General features: G+C 37.7%; 1 long non-coding RNA gene across 1 annotated transcript; it reads left to right on the forward strand.

Moving 5' to 3' along the window:
- Window positions 1-568: 568 nt before the first annotated feature.
- On the forward strand, window positions 569-10760 carry LOC130605785 (uncharacterized). Its single transcript, XR_008973782.1, has 3 exons — window positions 569-679; window positions 3324-3369; window positions 10568-10760. It is a non-coding gene; the product is annotated as an uncharacterized LOC130605785 (long non-coding RNA).
- Window positions 10761-11473: the final 713 nt, after the last annotated feature.

Below are 11473 nucleotides of genomic sequence, written 5' to 3' on the forward strand. Positions count from 1 at the left end.
CCAGCATAGCAGTGTCACAGGAGAGTCAAACTCTCTTGAGGGTGCTCTGGAGAGGTGAATGTGGGTGCACCATGCTTGTGGCTTCTTGAATACTACCAAAAAGTCAAGTGTAATGTCAGCCATAATGCCTTCACTTCTTTGGCACCGTATTTATAATTGATTTCTCACAGTGTTTGTCTCTGTTCTCCAAGATTGCTCCCTCCTGTGACTGGTCTGGATTTGACTGTATGTGGAAATGCGCTTGAAGACTTTTCCCAAACAGATGCAAAACATAACGGTGCCTGGCTGCTTGGTTGTCCTCCCTCACAGGTATTGAGTACACCAGCTTTCCACCACTGGCGCTGGTGTGCTTTAGCTATGCTTACTACTGTAAGCAGCATGAAAGAATAACCAATCTGTTTGGACAATGTAACATTCTTATCCTTGCCTGGCAATGAATTGCAAACATCAGTGAAATCTGAGAGCTATTTTCAGTGCAAGGGCTGCGTTGCTGACGTTTTCCAAGAGAGAGATGGCAAGACTCACCCTGCAATGGGGGAACATAGTACCCTGCTGCTCCCTGGGGAATACTTTAATGCTTGCAACTAGCAGTGCACTTTCACTTGCTCTAGGTGTGACCTGCCTTCTCCAGTGCTTCCAGGGAGAAGTCTGAAATGCATTTGCTGCGTGCAGAATCTCAGTAAGTATGAGATGAAAAACAGCCAGGAAGTAAACTCTACTTTGAGACAGATGGTCTTGTCTAATACCTGGGCAGTTTCATCTGAGTTTGGGTGAGATTTTCAGAAAACTTCTTAGCTACTGTTTCTCTGCATCTACATAATTTCTCTGTCTGGATTTACCTAACCTTGTGATGCCTCCAGGAGGGAAAAGAAATTTAAGACATGATAGCCACAATCACACAATTGAACTTTTTTTCCTATACAGTAGTTGTCACAAGCGCTGTGTTGAAAAGAAGCATTTCTTTCACTAAAATAAGCTCTCAAGTCAAGTTCTGTTATCCAAGTTCATACTGGTATTAGTTCTGTTTATGTGCATTTGTGGGGAAAAAATTAAGGCAAAGCAATATGAATTCTGTGATCATTTACTGTTTTAAGACAGTTTTGGTCTTGGCTATCATAAAATGGAATATTCAGGTAGAAATATGCAAAATTACATTTGTTTATGATTAAAGAAAATTGAGGGTAAGGAGACACATTTGCAATATAAACCAGAGTATGTTGTAATAGTATGATGAATATTTTTTAAAAATACCTCATAAACTTCACCTGTGATTCTCATTTTGAAGAAGCTTAACGTATACTTATTGTCTCAGAATAGCAGATGAGTTGTCTGAGCAAAGTTGTGGGGAGTAGATCTAGATAGTTTGGAGAGGACACAGAGAAACTCTGTGGTAGTAGAGTTAAGGAGAAGGGGGAGAGTGAAGATTTTTGTTTAGTTCAAACCCTATTTCAGGTGGCAGTTTTTCTAACTGCCCACAGGATCAGTTGTAGACATGACATAAAAAAGGAACCTCACATTGCTGGCTGTGAACTGCTGAAATCACCTCTTATGTCAGGGTCTATAGTTAGATCAATTTTCCAACCTCCTGGGAATACAGGCCATGTTTGAACTAGTAACCATCATGTTTGAGAAAAACAGTGTTAATAGAAAGGCATCCAATCATTTGAAAATATTAGGAATAGGGAGCTTGCCATTTCTTCTCTTATTTCAGTAGTTTATTATTCTTACTATTAGAAGCTTTATCTAATTTCAATGTACCCCACTTTTGTTGTTATCATTGGGTCTTGTTAGACTTATTTTGCAAGATTTAAGAGCCATGATAACAGATATTTTCTTTTTCTTTTTTTTCTAAGTGTATTTAAAGCAGCTTTTTAATATTCTATTCTTTGTCCCTTAGTTTGATTCCTTAAACCTCTTCTGTGCATCCTTCTAAATTTTTCAATGTCCTTAAAATATAAGAAGTGCATGTGCAGTATTTTGTTATGGATCTCAGCAGTGCTTCAGAGATGAGCAGAATGACTTCCAGATCTCTTGTGACTTCTCTTTCATTCAACCAAAGGTCATACTGGAACTTGGTACTTATTTTAGAGTTTCTGTTGTGCAAGGCTGGGTTCCCTACCCTGTAGGTGTGGATTACAGTCTTCATTCACAGCTTTATAACTTTAAATTGGGGTTCATCACAATTTCACAGGGTTTTTGTGTAAATTCAGCTTAAAAAATATCTGCGTCCATGAATACCCTCTCCTCCTCATTGTTTATCAGTCTGATTTTGTCTGCTGCTAGTTGTATTTGCAGAGATGTGGTATTTACCTCCAGAGTGTAAATACTCTGTTGTCAATGGAATTGACTTTGGTTGAGTCATGATTACCTCTAACAGTTTTTTCTTTTTACATTTCTTTTTTTGTTTTGAACACTTATATCATTTAGTCAGTATTTAATCCATTAACTATATACTTTAGAACTTTAAAAACCTTACAGAATTCAGAGTATATTCTATTTCCGCTTTTGTCTTTATCAGCAAAATTTGTAATCCCATCAAAAAATGAGGCATCTTTGACTCTACAAGAATGGCTCATGGAAAATAGGCTACAAGGATATCAAACAACTATTTTGCTTGGGAATTAAAACATTTTAGAATAATGATAGTAAAAAAGACTAACTTTTTAAGACCTTTAGTGTTTTCAGATATCCATGCAGGTTGACTTTGGCATCTCTTCTAAGTGTATGTGCATGTAGTTTATGGAATTCTGCATGGCGTTTTTGCCAACTTCACAGGTCTGGGCCTTTGATTGAGTCTTTATTCAAATCCTGGGGATAAGAGCAGTGTGTGGCACCAGCCACACATTCAGTAATTTATTCAACTTGCAATGTGTGACAAGTTTGCATTTTTAACAAAGTGGGCACTTTTTGAGTGCATTCCTGTTTCATTCCTCATAACACTGAAAAATTAGAATATAAATTTGGTTTTCTTTGCAAATATTCTTTTCACATGCATTAAGCACCTCAAGGCTCAAACTGACCTGATTTGCATTGTATTTTCTCACTCTTTTCATTCTTGTAAGTCTTTTCCTTACAGGCATTGAGAACCTTTTTAATAAAATAAGTTAACTAGTTGCAGGTTTCTTATAAGTCCACATATATAAAAAACCCCAACCAAACAAAATTACACAACCTACTATGCTCTGCAACAATAAAGGAATTCAAGTATGGGAGGCTGATAGCATGGTTGTAAGGTAGCTTTCCTACTGCCTGAATATTTATATAATATTAAGGTAAAATAACATGAGTTATTTCTAAGTCTCCTTTCGCTTTTCTTCCCTCAGCCATCAGTGAAGACTTAAAGCTTCAGAAAGAAACTGTGTATTAAAAGTGAGTATTTACAGACAATACAAGGGCAATGTCAGAGTAGTAATGATTACTGTTGCCTTTGCTTATCTTTGTTCATGTGATTTATCAACTGTGACTGGTTTATCAGTTGTGGCATTTTTCTTTGCTTGTATTTGGCTTATTTTTCTATGCAGTAGTAAGTAGCTAGGATGCTATCATTGGTAGTTCTGTTTGCTGCTGAATACTTTCTTCTGAGATGAAAGTGTGCTTCAGCTGTGTAGCTATCAAAGAACCATATGATTCTATCATTGCTGTGCAGAGGAAAACATTTATTTCAGTTTCTTTTTACATTCCTATCCAGGACATGGGTAACTTCTATGGAAATTAGATGTTTTGTGGACACAATATAGCTTCAGCATCAGTTTAGTGCAAACCAAAATGAAAGTGGGAAAAGGAGTTAGCATGCAAGTTGACTATCTCTAATGTTTAGAAACAATAATTTTTCCTCCTTTATAAAAGTCTTTTGCTAGAAAACTGAAATTATACAGAGAATGTGCTCTGATTCTGTCAGTGGCAAAAAGTTTTCAGCTTATAATACTAGAAATAAGGTCAAGAAATGAGTGGTTCCAAGCCTTGTAAAAGCCTTCTTCTCCTTTATCATGAAGTCTGCAATTGTGATACATAGGAGCATATATTTAGTCTTCAATATAACAATATGCATTTCTAATGTATCAGAAATGAATGAAACAATAAGAAGACATTCAGGTAAGCACTAGCACAAAATCAGCCACAGAAAATTTAAACATAATCCTTGATTCTGCAGAGCTCAAACTGCTGTTTCTTACCCAGCACAGCACTTAAGCATATACTTATCTCTAAGTTGAGTTCCGTGAGGAATATTCATGAACTTAAAGACAGAGTAAAGACAGAAATGCTTTGTTAATTCAAGGGTAGAATGCTTTTAACTTTGCAGGATCAAACTTTTCTCCCTTTTTGTGCATTTTAAAAATAATAATAATATAATAATAAGCATTATTATCATTAGTTATAAATTAAAATAATAAAAATAATAATAATTAAGCTATTGTAACATAGACTTTCCTGGTCTCTCATGGGACTCTCTTTTTATGTGTATGTTTAATGAATTAGAACTAAAAAAGATGGTGATTTTCCTTTGTAGAAGTAATACTTTCCCACGTGTATTGTTATGCTGACTTTGCAGGCAGAGAGAAGCACCAGGGGAATTGTTAGTGTGCACATTGACTCTAAAACCTGCTTGCAACTACTGATTTTTTTTTAAATGCATTTTAGCCTAATCCTGCTGTGCACTTTTTAACAACACTGTAGGTACAGTTGTGTCTCACTAACTGCCTGACATTGCAGGTTCAAGACTCTTTTGTGTACACCAGCCAAACTGTATTTTCCTTCCAGTAGTGGTGATGTAGCAATCGTAGACATATTGTACTAAATGTGGTAGGATTATTATTTGCCCTAACCATAATGGGCAGCAGACTGATGGTGTTCCAAGCAATATATCCATATGGCAAAATATAGTATTAGCAAGAGGTATCTTAGCTTCTCATGCTGTATTAATACATATCAATATGGCAAAATATAGCATTAGTAAGAGGTATCTCAGCTTCTCATGCTGTATTAATACACTTATGTTGCTTCTGGTGACCAAGCAAGCTCTCTCAGGGCCCTCTTGACTTGATGTACATACGCACCAAGACAAAAGGGAATCCTAAGGAGTGTAACATGCTAGCTGCATATCATTACCTCAGTGAGATACTTTTTTCTGTAGGGGGTTTTCTTCAACTGTGCAGTGTCACAATGCAAAAAGGGAGTGGAAGTGGCAGGAAGGAAGGGCTGGTCTTCCCATTTCACAGAATGAGGGATGGAAAAATTAGCCCAAGGCTGCAAATAATGTCTGTTGTAGGTGTGAGAATTGAAGACTTGCCTCACAAGTTGCCATCTTGGCCACGGCCTTGACTGTTGTGTTGAAGAGAATGTGCCTCTTCTGTCACACAGCTGGAAGAAGTTTAACTGGAACCACTTGCATGCACAGGTCTGCATCTTCCTCAGCTCTTATGAGGCACTGTATTTAACTGCTACTTCATGAAGCCCTGCTAAGTCAGAGTGAGGAAGTATTGCAGCTGATAAGTGGTGTAGAAATGACTCTTAGTTTACAGAATGGCACTGAAATCAAGCGTTTTCCACACAGTGGTTCAGAATTTCTACGGTAAAGTTGTTAAAGATTGTAGCTTCCTCTAGTGTTTTTCTGCAAAGCACAGCACTTCCTTTTAATCCCTGTGGCTTTTTCCATAAAGATTTGATTTCTTAACTGCTTATGGATATTAGTGGTAGTAACACCTATGCTATGACTGCAATCTAAAAATTGGAGACTGGGCAGATGTGAGAATATACTGTCTTAACCAGTTGGAAGCTACTGAAATCTATGTGAAAAACATCTCAGAGGAAACTGTATCTCAGAATGAGTAGGGAAGTAAATTCACCATTTTCACTGGTTTAGAGTCCAGTGCTGTCTCGAGATGATTTGATACTCCTGCTTTCAGTCCTGTTTAGTAACAAATGGGCATGAAGAAAAGCTGCTGACATAAGTAACAAACAGCTATGTTGAGTTTGTTAAATGTATTCAGGAAACAAAACAATAAAAGATTTCAAGGTTTGGACCAAGCAGTTACTTTGGGACTTGCAGCAAGGACTTTCAGAGTGGTTGTCTGTGTGTGCTATGTCCATTTCAGAGATTACAATGTCAGTGTTTTATAATGCTGATTCATATCAATGTAAGAGACCCATAAGCACAGGTGATTCTTGTATTGCTTTATGTAAGAGGTTGCAGAAGGCTTGTGAAATATTATAGGCTGAAATTTGGAAAACATTTTGAGTCTAAAGTTCAAAGGCTTGTTTTGGCCCATGTAATACATGTTATTTCAGGTAAGATGAATTAAGCTGGAGAAAAGGGAACAAAAAGATCAGAACACACCATGAGCTATCTTGTACTGGTGCTTGTTCAACACCAGTAACTCTATTTTAGCCAATGCAGGTGTATTAGCCTGTGACCACTGGAGCTATCAGAGGAATACAGATCCCTGTGGATCCAGGCTTATACTTGGAAATGGGGAATTTATTCTCCAGGATCAGTTGCTTTTCCTTTCAACTTCTTTAAAACTCAGGATGTTTTAAGATTATCTGACATGAATATTTTAAAGCAATTCTAAAAAGAAATATAAAGTCACAACTACTATCCCAGCATGCACTTATTTTAGCATATGGTTTATGTTTCCTTGAGGTTTCTTTATTAGCTTGTGAAGGAAGGTAGTGGTGCTTCTGTGCGTGTACAACTCAGAGGGGTTTTTAAAGTCAAAGTATAGAATAGTGTGTTTAGTAGTCTCTTTCTGTATAGTTGGCAGGCCTGCTTTTTGGGGGTTTTGGTTGGTTTGTTTTTTCTTCAACATGTCAGTGAAAATTGAAATAGGCTGTAGTGAGCCAAACAATAAACCATACATGGACATTTATTGATTGCGCTCCTTATGCTCTACTCAGTCACAAAGATAATAGAAATACTTTACAATATAACCTGAGAATTTTTTTCTGACCCTTTGCCATTTAGGAATTGTCCAGCCTCTGTAGTAGATGTTCATTTATCTTTTCCATTTGTCATTAGGTTTTATATTACTTTTTTTTTTTTTTGGTACGTAACATAGTACCCTTTATGTGTATAATGGACATTTTTGACAGTTTCATATATATTGAAATCTTTCCATGGGTAATGATTTAGTATAATGGGTTTTATGTTGTTGGGATAAAAACTAAGCATACACTTTTGATCTACTCTGTAGCCAGCCCCATGAAAAGAATTCTCTCCAAAATGTCAAAATGCTTTTTTGCAGGTGCTGTTATTTTCTTAGTTCCATGTTCACCACAGATTTTTCACTGGAAGGGGAAGCTAAAGAATTCGATTACTTACAGCTATAGTTAGCTTTGTCTAAAGGAGTTGTGCAAGATGTACAAAATAGGGCAAGTAAATAGAGGAAGGAAACTCCAGGTGGGTGAATGTGGCGTTACTCTAAGCTGTGCCTGGGATGGGCTGACTTTACAACTGTGGTGGTCTGGGTTGTGCCGTGATAACACTGTGAGCATAGCATTGTGTCCGTGCAGACTGACCTCACTGGTGCCACATGTGGTTTATACGGCCCTGCTGCTCTTCAGGAAAGATTAGAGCATAGTGTCAAAAACCCTAACTTTTTTCTGCTAACTACTATCACAAGTGCTTTTGCTTTGTGCTCTTACTTTCTGCTATATTGCCTGCATTCTGGCAAGGATCCAGAAGGAAAAGAAAGATCTTCCCTGAGGATGTCTAGGGTAGTATGAAGTACCATTCTAGCGGAAGAAAAACAGGGAAAAAAAGGCTTGATTTTTGCTACTGTGGTTTTACTGCTTGTTGGATTTGAAGTCTGCAAAACGTGTAGCTATTTGGCTGTTTGTGCAACACCTGAATAAATGTTAAGTTCTTGTACTTCACATAGCTACCCTGAAAGGATCAAGAAAAAGGGACTAATTTAGCAAGTAAATGACAGAATAAACTGGATGAAAAATTGGGCTCTGGGGATGTTTTTTCCCCCCATTTTTTTCCAGTGGTCTTTAAGGAGTGAAGCAGTTGCTGAGGACTGGCATCACTGAAACAAGAGGGTTTTCTGGTTGTTGTCCCCTGCAACTGCCTCTGCAAACATAGGTGTTACTTCTCCACTTGAGGTCTTTTCAGATTCCTTTTAGCAAGGGGGAGTGCTTGTGCTTGTTATTTTTACCGCATAGCTGCTTTATTCCAGGTAAAAAAAAAAAAAAAAAAAAAAAAAATTAAAGAGATTTAGTCTTTTCTAGGCAACTGTTGCTGAAGAAGAATAATAATTTACTGCTATTGCTGAGCATAGAGTAAAGGAGAATTACGCCAGGATTTGTACATAATTAGAGACTTGTGAAGGGACAGGGGCTTGAGGAGCCTGGGGACAGTCATGCCGTGTTGACCTAATGGAGGGAGTTAGCTCTGCCCTTGTACTTGAGACAGAAAAGCAGCAAGAAAGCTGACGCATGTTCTTAGTGGCAGCATGAAACAAATACTGCAGTGAAATATATTTGTAACAGGGATAAATGGGCAGACAGCAATGTACAAGTCTGCTGTGGCTTTTAAAATGTGCATATAACACTTGAAACTAGTTTGTAAAATTCAGGGGTATACTTTGGGGTTTAAATTGTGACGTGTCTCCCCCTTCCCAGCATGCCATCTCTCGTTCTGTAGCTGTGCACTTTTGGTGAGACCTGTACTGGAAACCATGTCTCCCTCTGTCAGCTGAGGGCTCAGGGCTAACAGAGGGTAGCAGGCTAATGGAGCAAATAGCAGAGTGGAGGAATGGGTAGCAGAGATTCAGCAAAGGGCTGCAAGTCCCTGGCAGTGGAGTTCCTGCCTATAAGCATCATCAAGGTTTTTGTAACAGAAGTGAGTTTGAAGCTGAGTCATCTTACCTCCATCTGACTCTCCACTTTGTCTTTTAAACTGTATTCACAGTCTCTGACTGCAAATAGTCAAAACATAGTCATTAGAAGTGAGTGTTTTTAACAGGGAGAAAGAACTGGTTATTTTAGAATCATTTGAGAGCAAATTCTGCCATTTAAATTTAGCAGTCCTAAGAACTGATAAATAGCTTCTTTAGAAGAGTGTTGAGTTTTGGAAATTAAATCAGCTAATCCTTATGGACTATGGCATGCAGACTCTACTATCAATGGCATTGATGTAAGCACCTTGAACACCTAGGAGGTGATCTGAGTAAACACACACATAAAAAAGCCCAAACAAACTAAAAAAACCAAATCTCAAACAAAAAGCATGAACAAACTGGGTGATGGAGTAGTATGGTACTAAGTTATTCTTGGCCTCAAGGTGTCCTGTAACTTTTCCTTGTTTTAATGCTTTTTGGTTACCAATGTGGATATGCCAAAAAAATATTTCTAAGTAAGTCATGCTGTATTGCCATGTTGGATTTTTGTACTTTGCACTTGTAGTTATTCCCCCTTCTCCCCAGGGTGAGATAGCTGAACTCCCTAATCTTTTCAGTGCTCAAATATCTATTTAATTCTGTGCAAAGATATAATCACATGCCTGTTTGCAGTACCAGAGCTTCAATACCTGTCAGCTTTCTCAGGCACTGACTCAACCCCCAGTGCTTCACAGAGTTAAAGGCATCCTATGGTGAATTAATCCCTTTCTGCTTTGGCTCTTAGTCACTAGAAGTAAAAGGCAAAAGAGCTTTGTTCAACTGAGATTAAAAAAGAGAGGGAGAGCATGAGAGAGAGAAAAAAGAGAGAAAAACAAGGAAGGCATTTCAGGCAGTAGAAATATGGTACATAGGGTCACACTTGTCATCGTAAAAAAGATGCTTGTGAAAAAGTCAGTATTTTGTGGTCACACACAGAATTGGGAGGGTCAAGACAATGTGATAAAGGAAGAAAAGAAAGGACCATCCAGCACTGGAGATATGGGGGAAAATTATTAATTACAAATCTGCTCATAAGTGGACGTGTGAATCTGATATAATTTTTTGTCCTTGGGATAAAAGTTGTTTTAGTGCTGGCTATATTGGTATAATAAAAAAGTAAGCTTGAAGGAGAGAGGGGAGATTTCCCACTCTTCCTCCTGAAATGTCGGTCTATCAATATGATCTCACTGTGCTTTTGGGTTTCCCTTGGGGCCCTTTGCTTTATATACTATCACCTAATGAATTGTTTCCTTGCCATATGTGGTATATAGTAATATGTGATGTTGTGTAAGCATTTATATCTTGAATTCTATTGCAATACATTAACAACTTAAAAATTATACAGTGAAAGCCAGTGGGAGGGGTTGGGCTTAGAGATATTGCCAAGGAATTCCTGACCATCATGTTGGTTGTTTCTGCTAAAGAGCTTGTTTGAAGATGAGATATACCCTTTCTTTCTCAGTGACAAGGATTTAGGGTTTTGCCTGTAAAAGTCATCTAGATCAGGGGATTTGACCCCAAAACTTGTCAGACTTGGCTGTAATAGTAAAAGAAATCCATTTCGTGCTGTCGACTTTTCATTACTCTTCGTGTCACAAAAATTGTTCACTTCAAATCTTCCATGTTCCTGAGCTGAATTAAATTGGCTGAGTTCTGGATTGACATAGTATTTGTTCTCTGTTTGCTAGATGGACACAAACTATTGTCATCTTTTATCCTCTGAAGGAAATTAAAGCAGAATAATAAGGGAATGTGCTTTTGGATAATGAGGGGCAGGAAAGTGTGCATGAGATGACAACAGAAAGTAATAACAGGAAAGAACATTTTCTCTCCATTTCAAGAAAGAAACCTCAAAAAAATAAGAGGAATGTTTTCATTAAAGGGGGAATCATCTCTAGTTATACTTTGTTTGTCATCTTCCACTGCAAAGCTTTCATTAGTAGTCTTCCACATTCTATCTTATTTTGAAAACAAAAATTAACATATAATAAACTAATAATGTATTATTATATGTTGAAAAGAATTGTGGGGTCAGCCACTTGGATATAAACACTTCCTGGCTTTGGGGAAAATGTTGTTCTGTTGCTTCTCTTAAAAGATCAGTGGCCAAAGAAACTATCTGTTGGTCAGCGTGTTCATGCTTCAGTAGGACATTCTTGCTTCACTAGGGCTGACAAATTGATCTTGACATATTGAAAGAGGGTGCAAATGTAATGACAGCTGGGAAATAAGGAGTTTAGTGAACATGACCTATGAAGGAAAGCAGAAGGAATGGGGTTTGTTTCTGCTAAAGAGGACTGGCAAAGGGGGCAGGGGTTATGTTTAATGATATGTAAGCAGTTGCTGGAAATGGAATAATTTCTGTCACTGCTAGGCTAAGGAACAATGCATTGAGCTGTTGATGCTATTTAATTTGTTTCAGTTATAAAACAGGCAAAATGCCCTAATTTTAATAGTAGATTTGAAAGGGTGAAAGGTGTCTGCAGAAGTTGTATGAACCCTTAGGGGTTTTTAGGAGCATGTCAGATGAGCATCTGCTGATGTCAACTTGATCCTGCATCAGTGATGGAGTACCCAGAATCATTTTCAGTCCA

Source organism: Pezoporus wallicus, unplaced genomic scaffold (assembly GCF_028554395.1).
Source record: "Pezoporus wallicus isolate ANWC-B61680 ecotype Strahan unplaced genomic scaffold, APGP_CSIRO_Pwel_v1 contig_4816, whole genome shotgun sequence".
In the NCBI taxonomy this organism is placed as follows: domain Eukaryota; kingdom Metazoa; phylum Chordata; class Aves; order Psittaciformes; family Psittacidae; genus Pezoporus; species Pezoporus wallicus.